This window comes from Diabrotica virgifera, chromosome 2, assembly GCF_917563875.1.
Source record: "Diabrotica virgifera virgifera chromosome 2, PGI_DIABVI_V3a".
In the NCBI taxonomy this organism is placed as follows: Eukaryota; Metazoa; Arthropoda; class Insecta; order Coleoptera; family Chrysomelidae; genus Diabrotica; species Diabrotica virgifera.
The window spans coordinates 224894814-224908976 of NC_065444.1; the positions used below are offsets into that span (position 1 = coordinate 224894814).

At 31.6% G+C, this 14163-nt stretch overlaps 1 protein-coding gene across 3 annotated transcripts in view; it reads right to left on the reverse strand.

Annotated features, from left to right (window-relative positions):
• Positions 1-10924, reverse strand: part of LOC114330016 (uncharacterized) — a 117527-nt gene extending 106603 nt beyond the window's left edge. Inside the window, exon 1 of one of the 3 annotated variants that reach the window (XM_028279312.2) lies at positions 10631-10924. The gene's annotated coding sequence lies outside the window, so the exon portion shown is untranslated. The remainder of the gene's footprint in view (positions 1-10630) is intronic. The other 2 variants (XM_028279311.2, XM_028279310.2) reach the window with 2 other exon arrangements.
• Between the last annotated feature and the right edge of the window lie 3239 nt (positions 10925-14163).

The window sequence follows — 14163 nt, forward strand, 5'->3', positions numbered from 1 at the left end:
TTTTTTACTAAGCAACAACATTTTTCTTTAATTTAGTCGTATTGTGTATTTTGACAACGACACCCGATATGGGCGTCGAAACGTTAATAAAATTATTTTTTTCAATTTAATTGTGGCTTATTTCCCATCTAAATAATTAATTATAAAAATGCCACAAGGAAATAGCTTCAGAACAATTAGTCGAGGAAATAAAGCTGGAAAAATGGCAAAACCTTGCAATTTTTTCGTCCAGCATCGATTTGTACAAAAATTTGGGATTAGGCTCATTTCACCCTCTAGTTCATTTTCTATATTGAGCCGTTGTACGCTTTTGGTTTTTTAAGGGTGAAAACTACCCCTAAAAAAACTACTTGTAAAAAATTATAAAACAACATTTTAAACTTTAATATTGTCAACATTTGATTCTTATTAGTTACATAATGATTGTTTTATACTTTAAGATATACTATCATAATATTTTAACCCTTAAAACCACCCTTGTTGGAGCTATATATAAAAACTTACTTATCCTAAAAGAATAATTTCGGTTGCATCGATATACATAAAAATTTGGGATTAGGATTATATCACACTGTACTTCATATTCTATAACATGCTCAAGGGCGTCGATTATCTTTAGGGGTGTAAACTACCCCTGATTGTCAAAAATTATATTAAAAACATTGTAAACTTTAATCTGGGTAAAATTTGGTTTTGATTGGCTAAAAATAATGATTGTTTTATGCTTTAGGATATAATATCAAAATATTTCAACCCCGTAAAAACCACCCTTAAGAACAATATAATTTTTATAAGTAGATAATTTAATAGATCTATACAGAAAAAAAAGTAGAATTATAGAATTACAAAAACATTTATTTACACCAAAATACGAATTTACAAATATGTAGAAGTACAAATACACATAGTTTTTAAGTCATCTTCTAGTATACGAACCAGTTCTGTGATATTATACATGCATTGAAAATGTTCCATAAGCGGACTATTCGAATATTTCGAAAAAAAAAACGCGTTTTATAAACATAGCTCCTTCATTTTTGGCGATAAAAAGTTTTTTCAAAAACGGTTTTGTAGGATTTTTGAAGAACTATAAGACTGTGTAAATTAAATTCCGTTAGATCCCTAACTTTTTAATTGGGGTGGGTTTAAAGGGCTCGAATTAGAGGGTGTTTGCTCGTAAATAGAGGTTTTAAACAGCTACATCTCGCGAAGTGTTCACTGTAATGAAAATTTATGCACAATATAATTTTAGTTATTAAAAAAGCTATAATTTAGTAGTCTATGATTTTTTTTGTATCTCCAGTATTTTCGGAGATATTTGAAAGTAAAACGTGAAAAATACGAAAGTGCAAAATATCAATTTTTCTTTAAACTCCAATTTTTCTAAAATTTGGCCTTTTAGATAGGTCAAACTTCTTGGGTGTATTGACAATATAAATATACAAGGAATTGCAAAAAGGTGAAGACCAATTTTTAATTAGGAGGGTAGTTAGGGGGTTATTTTCACTGATTTTTTCGTAGAGAAAAGCAGGTACCCACATTTTTTTATCATAAATTGCTCTATTTTTATGATATAAATTTTTTATTATTATTCTTTGAAAGGTTTAATTTTATACTTGAACATAGATAATTTAAGTTTTCCTAGAAAATGCAAAGTTTTCCCGTTATTTGGCTTTGAATATTTCAAATTATGCATTTGACGAGAAAAGCTAACCTTTAACATGCCGTATCTTGGTTTGTGTTGATCTTAAAGATATTATAGAAAAATAAAAAAAAAAGAAAAAAAGAAAAAAAGAGAAAACTTGAATATCTGGGGCATATAATGAGAGGTAGCAGATACAGGATGCTGCAGTTAATACTCAATGGAAAGATCGACGGAAAAAGAGGAATTGGTCGAAAGAAATATTCATGGCTCCGAAACCTTCGTCAATGGACTGGCTTATCAGCAGATCAATTGTTACATGCCGCACAAGATCGAGAACGATATCGGCAAATTGTTATGGAAGCTACCCACGCCTAAAAATTTGGGCACGGTACTTAAAGAAGAAGAAGATCTCGGTTTGTGTTGGTCTTAAAGATATTATAGAAAAATAATTTAGTTTGTCTTACTAAAGGATACAATTTTGTTATCTGCAGTTTTTTTGATTAAGTGCATATTTTTCGAGGTATTCTCAAAAAACCCTCTAAAAAGTCGATTTTTTCGACGAAAAACTGTTACTTTCAAGCGCGAATAACTCGAAAAATATTAGTTTTACGAAGAAAATGTAAAAAACATTTTTTTCTTAGAATTACTGTTTACATCGATTTACATGGTTAAAATGTAATAAAAAATTCCCACCCCTGAGATGGGGTGGCAACCACCCCCAATTTTTTAGCGTACAGCGGCATGATATAGAAAATTATCCTTGGACTATTTCCTACCTTCTGTGAAAATTTCAAGTAAATCCATGCTGGACGAAAAAATTGCGAGCCAAAATGCTTCATTTCCTCGACAGGATAATACAAGTAGTCTAGGTATAGTTACAACCTTTCACGTACGTCGCTCTTCCACAATTGGGCTCGCAAAAAGAAAACAACTTCCCTGAAGCTGCAGAGCTCTCTGGTACATTTAAAATTTTATTTCTTACTTAGAATAAGACATCTTCTTCTTCAGCCTGTTTGCATCCACTCCTGGACAAAGGCCTCCCCATGAGTTTTCCACTGTTCTCTGTTTTGTGCTATTTGGTGCCAGTTTCGTCCCATTTTTGCTTTGATGTCGACTAGCCATCGTTTTTGTGGTCTTCCTCTACTACGACTGTGCTCGTGTGGTCTCCAATGTACAATGTTTCTCGTCCACCTTTCGATGTTTAGTCGTAGTGGGTAGGTACCCCTCTATAATTATGATAGAGGATAGACTTACTTCAGGGAGGTAGCGTCCCTGCCCACGCGAGCTCCTGGTCTTTCCTCTATTCCCTTCTCAGAGGGAACCAGGCCCAAACCCAGTATAATCCTACCCAAATCCCAAATTTCTGCTCTATATCCCCCCCACACTTGCTAGAGTGGCGAGTTATGGCTAATTCACCCCAAATGAGAATAAGACATACTGAGCTACATTAAATAAAAAAGGAACTAATAAAATAGAAGAAAAACTTAGAAGAAGCGGTAACGAACAACTAAGCTAACGCAAAATACAGAAGAATACGAAGTAAAAAACAGGGAACTACTTTACATTAGAAAAGAACAGGTTCTGGGTACAAAAATGCATGCGTCTTAAAAGTCTGCTACGATTAGCTCAGTGGCCTGAAAGGGGCATGGAAAACAGCATAAAGCCTGTAAACTGTAAAGAAACCACATAAACAAAATAGTCATCTATTCAAATCGGTCAGTTGAAAATAGACTCCAGTACACAGCAAATGATCCGCTATAGCCCAATCAAAGAACAATCTGACCCAAAAAAAAATAAAGGAAGGATGAAAATTTGGGAATAGGTAGTTGAAATTGCCTATTATTATATAAGAAAAAGTTTACAATTCTACATCCTCTCCATTTTACAAAAATGGAGGGGAATACCCTCTCTCGAAGGTGAAAAATATACATTCAAAATAAGACCGGAATTGGATAAAATTACTAATTCTAAACAACTTTTGTTTTATAAAGTTTTTTCGCTTAGTCAATAATTTTTGAGTTATTTGCGAGTGAATATGTTAATTTTTAACAAAAAAAAAAAAAGAATGTGTGTGTACTTTGTACGCACGTAAGAAGTTATACTTCTATTATATGATTTCTTAAAAATAAATATACTTTAAACAGTTTGTTTTAATTTTTTTTAAACACCAAACTAATTTTGTGCTTACCGCTTTCAAAAAAATAAAAAAAAGTATAAGATTGCACTGGATTCGAACTCAAGACCTCTTGATCTCTGGCCGAATGCTATACCCATGGACGTATAAATAAATAATCTTTATTTATACGTCCATGGCTATACCAAATGCGCTACGACGACTGTGTCTGTATCGCTTCGGACGTACCTAATGACAATTCACGGTAACAAACAGACAAGGTGAAAGTATAATAAATATACAATAAAATGAAAGTATAATAATATTCATCTTACTCATGAGGAAGACAAATCCAAAGACACAAAAATTATAATAAATATATTTACTAAAAACACTAATATATTCTTTTTACACCTTTTCTTGCACTGATATATTTATCGATATATAACTAGAAAGATTTAGCAACTAAACGCCATACTGTCTGTGTGCGCATGCGCGCAGTATTATGAAATTTTACTCTCAATCGCGCCTAGAGAAGTATAACTTCAAAAACATGTTTTTGGACGTTTTTCGGAGATAACTCAAAAAGTAAAAGTATTTTAGTGAAAAAAATATTCTTAGCAAAAATATAGCTTATAAAAAATTTTAAAAAATGGTGTATGAATGAGGTCTGTAGACCCAGTAGAAGCAGATTTGTAGCTAATGAAAAGTAGGTTCTTCTTCGTCAAATTCCAAATCGAATATTTCAACGTGAATAACCAAAAAAAAACTTTTTAAGTGTTTAAAAAAGGTTTAATTTTGTTTTTTAAAAAAACTTCTAACATTAAAAGTAAGTGAGTTACGCTCAAAATATTGTTGGTCCCTTTTATTTTTTGGCAAAAGAATTCACGAAAATCACCCCCTAATTAGCATTACAAATAAATTTTGTTATTACCACTTGACAAGTTACTTTGCTTAGGTATTATTTATATGATCTGTAAGTTTCATCGGTTCAAAGTGCTTATTTTTGAAAAAGCTGTACTTAGTTAAAATGTCTTAAACGAGTAACTAATCTCGAGTTTAGGCAAATTTTGAACAGCCATAGCATAACCAATTTTTGTCTAACAAGAAAACAAAAAATTAAAAATATTCAGAAAAGCAAAACGAACAGTTTATTACTCTTTGAGATTTTTGGTAATAATAATAATTTTAAGTTAATTCCATAAAAATTTCCATTTTTTTCAAAATTAAAAAAAATGTTTTATTTTAAATCCAAATTTTTTCAAAAATGAGCACTTTGAACCAATGAAACTTATAGAAAATATGAACAATACATAAGTAAAGTAACTTGTGAAGCGGTAATGATTAATTTTATTTGGGAAGCTAATTAGGGGGTGATTTTAGCAAAAAATAAAAAAGACCAGCAATATTTTGAGCGTAACTCACTTACTTTTAATGTTAGAAGTATTTCTAAAAAACAAAAATAAACTTTTTTTTAAACACTTTAAAAAAGTTGTAATGAATTTTCCCCGAAAAGAGCTCCGTTTTTGGGTTATTTCAAATTGAAAAATTCAATTTGGAATTTGACGAAGAAGAACCTACTTTTCATTAGCAACAACTCTGCTTCTACTAGTTCTATAGACCTTATACCAACACCACTTTTTTCAATTTTTGATAACTATACTTTTTCTAAGAATATTTTTTTCGCTAAAATACTTACTTTTTGAGTTATCTGCGAAAAACCGTCCAAAACATGTTTTTTGTCAAAAATGAACATATTCACTCGCAAATAACCCAAAAAGTATTAACTTGGTGAAAAAACTCTATAGAACAAAAGTTACTTAGAATTATAGTCCAAGTAATGAAGCTTAAAATAGGACAAAACCTCGCAATTTTTACAGAATGGATCGATTTGCTTGAAAATTTGAGAATAAGTAGTAGATAGTCCAAGGATCAAAATCTATATGATGCCGAAAGGCGCTTTTACCATGGGGGTGGTTGCCACCCCATCTCGGGGGTTGAAATTTTTTATTATATTTTAATCGCAAAAGGTGGTAAAAACGTTCATTCTAAGCAAAAAACTTTCTATAATTTTTTTTGATAAAATTGATAGTTTTCGATTTATTCGCTATCGAAAAAGTTAGTTTTATATCGAAAAAATCAATGTTCTTAATAACTTTTCTGCTAATAACTCTAAAAGTTTTCGGTTTATCAAAACATCTTTACTTAACAAAAATATACCCTTTGAAAAAATAAACAAAAACTTTTTTTTAAATTTTCTTTAAAACCAATAGTAATCGAGCTATACTTAATTATATGTTTGCTCTTCTTCGTCAAATGCTAAATATTGTAGTTTCAAAGTCAAAAGACGGGAAAACTATGCATTTTTCGAGGACAACTTATTCAAACTAATTAAAAGTACTTAAAAATATCCATCTCCAGAAATAAGGAAAAAGTCTATAGCTGAAAAATTAAGTAACCTATAATGAAAAGAATGTCAGTCCCTATTTTTTTCAGCGAAAAAGTGATCGCAGGCAACCCCCTAATCACCACCCTAATTAAAATTAGTCATTGATCTTATTTGGTCTGTTTTATTTATATATTATTAATAGGTTCTAGAAGTTTGACCGGCTTAGAATGATTAGTTTTAAAAAAAATGGAGTTAAAAGCAAATAACGAATTTTTGTAGTTTGGAAAAAAATGGCTTTTTTTTCTTAATAGCTAGATTAGCGTCAGAGATACGAAAAAATATTTAAATATCAAATTGTAGATTATTTAATTCACAAGAACATGGTTTTCAAATATTTTTTCTACGTCAAAAATTGACTGAGCTATTGACAATTAAAACTTGTAATAACATGCAAAAACCACCTTTACCAACCCTTTCAAAGTCACCTCTTTTGCGATTGAGGATTTTAAAAAGATTTAATATTAATAACCTTATAGATCGTGTAAAAACCTACAAAATTATTTCTTACCAAACTTTATAAGATAAAATATAAAAAAGTGACGGTTAAAAAATCAATAAATTTAAAAAACAAAAAAGGAGAAATCGAGTTGGTAGCATAATAATTGAAGTTAGCGGTGTTTTTAGTGATTGACCTTATTTATTCTTATTTATTTATGTATTATTAATAGATTCTAGAAGTTTGACTGACAGAATGATCAGTTTTAAAAAAACTGGAGTTAAAAGCGAATAACGAATTTTTGTAGGTTGGTAAAAAATGCCATTTTCTTCACAATAGAAAGATCAGTATCAGATATACGAAAAAATGTTTCAATATAAAATTGTAGGTTATTTAATTCCCAAGAATCTGGTTTGAAAAAATTTTTCTACGGCAAAAATTGAGTGAATAGTATATCGAAAAACATTGATTTTTTCTATACAAAACTAACACTTTCGATAGTGAATAAATCGAAAACTATTAATTTTATCAAAAAAATGCATAGAACATTTTTTGCTTAGAATGAATGTTTTTATTAATTTTTGCGGTCAAAATATAATAAAACATTTCCACCCACGGGATGGGGTGGCAACCACCCCCATGGTAAAAGCGCCTTTCGGCCTCATATAGATTTTGATCCTTGGACTATCCACTACTTATTCTCAAATTTTCAAGCAAATCGATCCATTCTGTAAAAATTGCGAGATGAAAAGCTTCGGTTCCTGGCCTATTAGTCATTTTATACAATTTCGGATTTATTTTGAACGTATATTTTTTCACCCCCGAGAAAATAGTTTTCACCCCGTATTTCCCAATTTTTGTAAAATGGAGGGGATGTAGAATTATAAACTTTTTCTTATATAACAATAGACAATTTCAACTACCTATTCCCAAATTTTCATCCTTCCTTTATTTTTTTTGAAAAATTTTGTGTTCCCTGATCGGGCTACTACTTACTATCCAAAATGAAGTATATCCGATTCCCAGGTCCTAGAAATATTCTCGTCAAATTACTAAAGTTAATTACATTTTGAGGAAGGAAGAGATGAAGGGGAAAGGAAGGAGACCTATTGGAAGACCGAGAAACAGATGAAAGATGGTATGGATGAGGAGTCCCTAGTGCGTGAGTGATGTTTTCAATGATTTCTCATTTAAAATCGAACGAGTAGGTAGAGTAGCTACGAGTGCAAGCGAGGCAATTTCTACGTAGCATGCCTTAAAACGCATGTATTAGGCACGGGAAACACTATGTGTTTATAGCTTTGTTTAACAATAAAAAAATTAATTTTTAGCAATGCAAATAATCAAAACCGATATAATTTGACTTAAACTTTTAAATGCGGTAAGCAGAATTGCTACTTTATTTTTGAATCAAAAGTTATTCGGGTTCAAAAATTGCAATTTTTCGATTTTTTGAAAGTTCAACCGCGGTTATCTCGAAAACTATGCATTCTACGAAAAAACTTGTAGGAATATTTTTTGCTTAAAATGACCCAAAAAATACAAAAAGATGTTTTGTTTTGCGAGAAATCGCTGTTACGTAATTCCTCAAGTTCTTTGTATATAACAATCTTATCGACATCCGGATCAACTGTTACCCAAAAAATTCGTATTCTGCGGGTCAAAATATATAAAAAAACTTGGGTAAGTCCATCTGAATTAAGGAGGCCGTTGTACCCCCCTGGCGACAGGACTATAACTTTGTTAATAATAATTGACTTATGCTCCTTCTCAAATATGCCCGGAACATTAATAAAAAAAATAAAATATTTAAAAATTTCAAAAAATTTTTTTTTCTTCCTTTTTTGCTTATAAATTTAAAAGGATTCATTTTGGAACAAAGTCGTATAAGAATAAAACATAGATAATTAAATTTTCTATCAGATACGATTGGTTAAAAATGTCTTAATTTAACACCCTTGCTGCAAAATAGCAATAAATATAAAATAAGGAGGCAAAAGATGCCTGTCCTTATTCAATATTTTTCCATCACTTAGGTTACACTTGGAACCTTCCTAATTCGCTTAGAAAATTTTTGTAATGTGCTAAAACCGTCCACCAAATTTCATTAAAATTGACTTACTAGATTTTGCATAATAATTATGCAATCTAAACTTTTTTAAAAAATTAAAATTTTTTAAAATCTTGCACAACAAAAACTAGAACATACAAAGATTTGTCAATTTTTTTACATATAAAGAAGCACACCACCTATCTAATGTACTTTACAGAATTGAAATCGGATTATTTAAGCAGCCTCAGCAATGTTTTAAAATTATAAACAATTTTTTGGCTTATAAACAAATTAGTGCTGTGTCCAGGAGGGGGTGCTACGGGCTCCTTTATTTAGATGGACTTACCCAAGTTTTTTATGTATTTTTACCCGTAGAACACGAATTTTTTGGGTAACACTTGGGTAACATTTCTTGGGTAATTCTAAGCAAAAAATGTTCTTACAAGTTTTTTCGTAGGATGCATAGTTTTCGAGATAAACGCGGTGGAACATTAAAAAAATCGAAAAATTGCAATTTTTGAACGAGAATAACTTTTAATTAAAAAATAAAATAGCAATTCTGCTGACAGCATTTGAAAGTTTAAGTCAAATTATACCGGTTTTAATTATTTGCATTGCTAAAAATTAATTTTTTTATTATTAAACAAAGCTATTTGTTTATAAGCCAAAAAATTGTTTATAATTTTAAAACATTGCCGAGGCCCTTAAATAATCCGATTTTAATTCTTTAAAGTGTATTAGATAGGTAGAGCACCTCTTTATATGTAAAAAAATTAGCCAACTTCTAAATGGTCTACTTTTTGTTCAGAAAGATTTTAAAAAATTTGAACTTTTTTAAAAACATTTACATTGCAAATTTATTATGCAAAATCTATTAGGTCAATTTTAATGAAATTTGGTAGACCATTTTGAGTAAGTTATAAGAATTTTCTAAGCAAATTACTAAGGGTTTAAGTGCCACCAAAGTGGTTAAGAAACATTGAATAACAACAGGCGTATTTTGCCCCCTTATTTTGTATTTATTGCTATATTGCAGAAAAGGTAATACCTTTTTTGACTATTCGTAATTTTTGACCAGTCGGTATATCATACAAAATTCAATTATCTTTATTTTATTTCTCTACGACTTTGTTCCAAAACGAACCGTTTTAAAGTTATAAGCAAAGAAAGCAAAAAAAAATCGATGTTTTTCGAAATTTTTAAATATTTTAATTTTTTTATTAATGTTCCGGGTATATTTGAGAAGGAGCATAAGTCAATTATTATTACTGAAGGTGTCACCTAACTTTATCTGCAAAAATCCGAATACCACCTCTCACATCCAAAAATACACGTTTTTTCAGATTAGTCCTGGTCTAATGACGAATATTTTGATAAGAACGAATTTTGAGAATCAGGAATAAAACAGAGTTCAACAAATTAAATGAAAATGTCAGAGCCAACGTGGAATCAGTTTTGAGCTGTGGAGAAGAATTGGAGACTTTTGATGCAGAACTAAAAACAACCAAAGGATCTATCTTAAGATATGAAAACGAAAACATGTTTTTTATAATCACGAAAACTAAATTGATGCCAAAATTAGTCTACCAGGGAAATCCAATACAGAAGAGAAGAAACGGCACATTTTTGACACCGCGTCAAAAATGGAATAATAATAACAAATATTTAAAAAATATAAACATATAAGATTGGAAGATGGATGCAAAAATTAGAAGATGTAAAAATAAAATAAAAAAAAATATTGAAATATAAAATAGGTAAGTATATGAAATAAATCTGAAATAAAATATAATACAATATATTTTGTATTTTTATAGTAATATTTTACCAAATTTTATATGTATTGCGCGATATGAAATTTTAATCTTATGCCTAAGAGCTTGAAGACCTATTGAACTAAATAATCAAATAGTTTATTATTAATAAATTCTTACCTGAAAATTTATGTTCTAAAAATAAAGTAAAAATTCTCCAAAATCCAAAAAAATCACACCATAATTTAAATAAACACTACAATATATTCAAAGTAATTAAAACAAGGGGTCCTTACTTTTAAAACTTATTTTAAATATCGGTTACCGTTACTTTTAAGCTCGCGAGTATTTTTTCCGCCTTTTACTGATGCACGTCTTGGTGAAATGAAGACTCCGTAAGAACTTGACCTCCGATATCAAGCACCCAAGTCGAAGAACGAAAAACTGTCAACTAACGTTCACTTGGGTGGTTCAGTGAGATTGAAAACTACATAATTCAAAGATACTCTTCACCGTTATTTTACAAGAAATTTTGTAGTAAAAAAGGTTGGGGCATATATGGTTACTTTCTCTTATTGCATTACTTGCTGACGGTAATGGGAAAAAAAGTTAGCAGATTTTGTATTGATTTGGAGTGAAAAAAGTAATTGGGTCATTCTGTATACAACGAAATCGCCTCTTTACCACATGTTTTCTTGTTATGATTAATAAGAGCCATGATAATACTGAAGTAACGGAACTATCTCTCTGCAAAAACAACATCTTGGTTGTATATTTAGCAGTAACACAGATAATTTCGTTTTAAATTACCAAAAAATATGTCGAATAATAGATCTTTAATAAAGAAACTAAAATCTAGAAAGTGTTAGAACTAAGCCAGCTAAATGACTATTTGATGAAGAAAGCTGCAGAAAAGGCAAGTTAACAAAAAACGGAAATACCAAAAATAAATTATCTCGAACTTCTTGAAAAAAAAAATATTACTTTCTTTCTGTATAAACAGTGTAAGGTTCTAACCACGTGGGTTATTGTCGGATAACCAGTCGGCTATTGGTGCGCACCTAAAGCAAATTCAGGATATTTCACAAGCTTGAAACATTTCAGTTTCCAAATTTTTTGTAGATATACTTCAAAGGCTTAGGTATATTGGTAGGGACCGCTTTAAATGAATGGTTGAACAGTAGAAGAGTGAGAGGCGAAATTTCCAATTAGTGTAATGCGCACAATTGCCCGACCTATTGGGCTAATGGTGCGCATATGTCGAATAACTGTGCGCAATAATGGAACTTAAAAATGACCTTCGAAAATGTAGCTTATTGAACCTAAATATTAAAGCAATAAACAAATATACGGAAAAAGATAAGAAACCAAGTTACAGATATTTAAAAAAAATCTAAGTATTGCAGAAGTCACAAATGTATCCTTTTGGACTATCCTGAGATTGCATGAGATCATTGACAATATATCAAACACTTGCACCATACCTCGTCTTTTTTGCTACCATCATCACAATACACAGAAGTCATTTTGATCTGACACGAGATTCTCATCATCATGGAACAGTTCACTTTCTAAAATAACTTCGGAGCTGTTGTGTTCAAAACTTTTGCTTTCTGTACCTTTTTTCAATTTCGTGGTTTTCTCTTTGCCCCTTTCTCTACTTTGTCGGTTGTTTAACGTTTGTTTACGTTTTATAACGCAGTCACAAAACGTAAATAATGCCTTTATATACCTTGCCGGCTAATGGTGCGTAATGCGCAACATTAGACGACGTTACCCTTTACCACATAACACAAAATTTCATAAAAACAAAAAAGAATCGAGTAAAACTAACTATATCAGTGTTTAAAATGGTAAATAACTAAAAGATATAAGTACTATTTAAACTATATTTATGTCAAGAAAAAAAGTTATCGCTTATTTTCTCAGTCACACAAATAATATCATACCACGCGAAAACATGCAAACGATAACTGCCAACCAGTAAAGTATCTCCTGACGTTCGTTTGTGTCGGATAAATATGGCAGTTGCTACTAGATGGCCAGACAATATAGTTTTTGCAATTTTATTAAATAGGAGATTAGAAACATTGATGCGCACAATTACCCGACGCGCACCATTAGCCGACTCTTCCCCATATCTTTCTGAAATCCACGATTGACTTAGGATCGTGAAGAGGTCAACTTTAGCTAAAGATGAAGATCCTCTTCACCACCACAAAGATAATCATCGAGATCTCTACCCTGGTTAGCTCTTCTCAGAGGTAGTTCGGCTAATCCCTAAGACAAATATTGGTAGCAAAAACGAACACAAAGAGATCCAAGCATAAGACAAAATTTAAATAAACATTTTATTCGAGAAATAAGTAGACTTGCCTCTACGTTATGGTAAGTCCTGTACAAAATGACCGAAGGCCTAAAAAAGGTGACTGAAGGTCCAAATAAAATTAATTTGCTGAAAGCTCAAAGATAAAAAGGTGGCTAAAGGCCCAAAGGTACAAAGGTGGCTGAAGGACCTTATATTGAAAGAAAAATGTCCTCATAAAACACTTAACTTGCATTTCCATATAGAGCTTCCGGAAGGAAAGTTGACGGTGTTCCAGATCTGGACTGCAGCCGGTGGAATGCAGACTTTATCGTTGGTTCATTTTCCTATAAGACGAGGAGCCGGAATACAGGCTTTATCGCTGGTTCATATTGCTATTTAAGACGAGGAGCCGAAATGGGATGTAAGGGATAGTGATGCGCAATATATAGGCTCTCCTATCAAAATGTCAATCTCACCTGCCCGTGTGATAATCTTGATTCTGATCATCCGGTGCATCCTGCTAGATAACAAACGAGGCTCTGGCGTCCGAGTGATTGCCGGTATAAGTAATCCTCCACTTACTGACCAACGGTTTCGGGCGGAAGAACTATAAAACTATAAATTAGTCAACTGCATAAGGATGCAGAAAGCAAAGGAGAACTACTGCATTAAAGGCCTTTTGGCACTCCTAGTTTTAACTATCATAACTGTAAATAATTTAAGTCAAAAAATTAATGATCATGGATCTCGGAACCAAAGAACCGGCAAGAGAGGACAATCTCAAGACTGCAGGGCCTCTCAGGTCGTTAATATACCAAATCTTTGCAAAATAGCCACATGGAACGTCAGAAGCATGTTTGAGTCAGGAAAAATACACAATACTATAAATGAAATGAAAAGAATGCAAATCAGCATCCTTGGAATAAGCGAAATGCGGTGGTCGGGATCAGGAGTGTGTGACGTGGATGGATATCAAGTGTACCATGCCGGAAGTAACGATGACAATCACTACAATGGAGTTGCAATCGTAGTAGCAAAACACTTAGCTCAATCAGTAATACCTTATTTCCCCATATCTGACAGAGTAATGCTAGTGAAATTTAGTTCAAAGCCATTCATTACCAACGTAATTCAGGTCTATGCCCCAACATCATCCAGTGATGAAGATAAATTGGAAGCTTTTTACAAAGACCTTACTGATGCTCTAGATGTTAAAGCAGCAAAAATACAATAGTCCTCGGAGATTGTAACGCTAAAGTCGGCAAAGGACGCTGTTTGAACATTGTGGGGGATTATAGTTTGGGAAACAGAAACGAACGTGGAGATCGACTTGTCCAGTTCTGCCAAGAACACGATTTCATTATATCGAATACTCACTTTAAATTACCACCTAGAAGACTCTAGG